Source organism: Aegilops tauschii, chromosome 2 (genome assembly GCF_002575655.3).
Source record: "Aegilops tauschii subsp. strangulata cultivar AL8/78 chromosome 2, Aet v6.0, whole genome shotgun sequence".
Taxonomy (NCBI): Eukaryota; Viridiplantae; Streptophyta; class Magnoliopsida; order Poales; family Poaceae; genus Aegilops; species Aegilops tauschii.
Window position 1 is genome coordinate 85,298,730 of NC_053036.3, and position 3,485 is coordinate 85,302,214.

The following is a 3,485-nucleotide window of genomic DNA, read 5'->3' on the forward strand; positions in this document are numbered from 1 at the left end:
CCTTATATCATGATAAATGTTTATTATTCATGCTAGAATTGTATTAACTGGAAACTTAGTACATGTGTGAATACATAGACAAACAGAGTGACACTAATATGCCTCTACTTGACTAGCTCGTTGAATCAAAGATGGTTAAGTTTCCTAGCCATAGACATGAGTTGTCATTTGATTAACGGGATCACATCATTAGAGAATGGTGTGATTGACTTGACCCATCCGTTAGCTTAGCACGATGATCATTTAGTTTGTTGCTATTGCTTTCTTCATGACTTATACATGTTCCTATGACTATGAGATTATGCAACTACCGAATACCGGAGGAACACTTTCTGTGCTATCAAACGTCACAACATAACTGGGTGATTATAAAGATGCTCTACAGGTGTCTCCGATGGTGTTTGTTGAGTTGGCATAGATCAAGATTAGGATTTGTCACTCCGATTGTCGGAGAGGTATCTCTGGGCCCTCTCGGTAATGCACATCACTATAAGCCTTGCAAGCAATGTCACTAATGAGTTAGTTGCGGGATGATGCATTACGGAACGAGTAAAGAGACTTGCCGGTAACAAGATTGAACTAGGTATTGAGATACCAATGATCGAATCTCGGGCAAGTAACATACCGATGACAAAGGGAACAACATATGTTGTTATGCGGTTTGACCGATAAAGATCTTCGTAGAATATGTAGGAACCAATATGAGCATCTAGGTTCCGCTATTGGTTATTGACCAGATAGGAGTCTCGGTCATGTCTACATAGTTCTCGAACCCGGAGGGTCCGCACGCTTAACGTTCGATGACGATCGGTATTATGAGTTTATGTGTTTTGATGTACCGAAGGTTGTTCGGAGTCCCGGATGTGATCACGGACATGACGAGGATTCTCGAAATGGTCGAGACACAAAGATCGATATTTGGAAGGCTATGTTTGGACATCTGAATGGTTCCGAGTAAGTTCGGGCATTTACCGGAGTACCGTGGGGTTACCGGAACCTCCGGAGTCATTGGGCCTTAATGGGCCTTAGTGGGAGAGAGGAGGAGGCGGCCAAGGTGGGGGCGTGCCCCCCAAGCCCCCTTTCCTTCTCTCCCTCTCCCTCTTCCTTCTTCTCCTACTCCAACTAGGGAAAGGAGGAATCCTACTCCCACCGGGAGTAGGACTCCCCCCTTGGGCGCGCCATGAGAGGGCCGGCCCTCCCCTCCTCCACTCCTTTATATACGGGGGAGGGGGCACCCCATAGACACACAAGTTGAATGTTTTAGCCGTGTGCGGTGCCCCCCTCCACAGATTTCCCCCTCGGTCATATCGTTGTAGTGCTTAGGCGAAGCCCTGCATTGGTAACTTCATCATCACCGTCATCACGCCATCGTGCTGACGAAACTCTCCCTCGACCTCAGCTGGATCTAGAGTTCGTGGGACATCACCGAGCTAAACGTGTGCGGATCGAGGAGGTGTCGTACTTTCGGTACTAGGATCGGTCGGATCATGAAGACGTACGACTACATCAACCGCGTTGTCATAACGCTTCCGCTTTCGGTCTACGAGGGTACGCGAACAACACTCTCCCCTCTCGTTGCTATGCATCACCTAGATGGATCTTGCGTGTGCGTAGGATTGTTTTTGAAATTACTGCGTTCCCCAATAGTGGCATCCGAGCCAGGTCTATGCATAGATGTTATATGCGCGAGTAGAACACAAAGAGTTGTGGGCGATAATATTCATACTGCTTACCAGCATGTCATACTTTGATTCAGCGGTATTGTTGTATGAAGCGGCCCGGACCGACATTACGCGTACGCTTACGCGAGACTGGTTCTACCAACGTGCTTTGCACACAGGTAGCTGGCGGGTGTCAGTTTCTCCAACTTTAGTTGAATCAAGTGTGACTACGCCCGGTCCTTGTTGAAGGTTAAAACAGCACACTTGACAAAAAATCGTTGTGGTTTTGATGCGTAGGTAAGAACGGTTCTTGCTCAGCCCGTAGCAACCACGTAAAACTTGCAACAACAAAGTGGAAGACGTCTAACTTGTTTTTGCAGGGCATGTTCTGATGTGATATGGTCAAGACATGATGCTAAATTTTATTGTATGAGATGATCATGTTTTGTAACAGAGTTATCGGCAACTGGCAGGAGCCATATGGTTGTCGCTTTATTGTATGCAATGCAATCGCCCTGTAATTGTTTTTACTTTATCACTAAGCGGTAGCGATAGTCGTAGAAGCAATAGTTGGCAAGACGACAACGATGCTACGATGGAGATCAAGGTGTCATGCCGGTGACGATGGTGATCCTGACGGTGCTTTGGAGATGGAGATCAAAGGCACAATATGATGATGGCCATATCATATCACTTATATTGATTGCATGTGGTGTTTATCCTTTATGCATCTTATTTTGCTCTACGTTCACATACAACGGGTGCAAGCCAGTTTTGCACACGCAGAATACTCGGGTTAAACTTGACGAGCCTAGCATATGCAGATATGGCCTCGGAACACTGAGACCGAAAGGTCGAGCGTGAATCATATAGTAGTTATGATCAACATAGTGATGTTCACCATTCAAAACTACTCCATCTCACGTGATGATCGGACATGGTTTAGTTGATTTGGATCATGTGATCACTTAGATGATTAGAGGGATGTCTATCTAAGTGGGAGTTCTTAAGTAATATGATTAATTGAACTTTAATTTATCATGAAATTAGTACCTGATAGTATTTTGCATGTCTATGTTGTTGTAGATCAATGGCCCGTGCTACTGTTCCTTTGAATTTTAATGTGTTCCTAGAGAAAGCTATGTTGAAAGATGATGGTAGCAACTACACGGACTAGGTCCGTAACTTGAGGATTATCCTCATTGCTGCACAGAAGAATTATGTCCTGGAAGCACCGCTAGGTGTACCACCCGCACCGGCAACTGTAGACATTGTCAATGCTTGGCAGTCGCGTGTTGATGACTACTCGATAGTTCAGTGTGCCATGCTTTACGGCTTAGAACCGAGACTTCAACGATGTTTTGAACATCATGGAGCATATGAGATGTTCCAGGAGTTGAAGTTAATATTTCAAGCAAATGCCCGGATTGAGAGATATGAAGTCTCCAATAAGTTCTACAGCTGCAAAATGGAGGAGAATAGTTCTGTCAGTGAACATATACTCAGAATGTCTGGGTACCACAACCACTTGACTCAGCAGGGAGTTAATCTTCCTGATGATAGTGTCATTGACAGAGTTCTTCAATCACTGCCACCAAGCTACAAGAGCTTCGTGATGAACTATAATATGCAAGGGATGGATAAGACAATTCCCGAGCTCTTCGCAATGCTAAAAGCTGCGGAGGTAGAAATCAAGAAGGAGCATCAAGTGTTGACGGTCCACAAGACCACCAGTTTCAAGAAAAAGGGTAAAGGGAAGAAAGGGAACTTCAAGAAGAATGGCAAGCAAGTTGCTGCTCAAGTGAAGAATCCCAAGTCTGGACC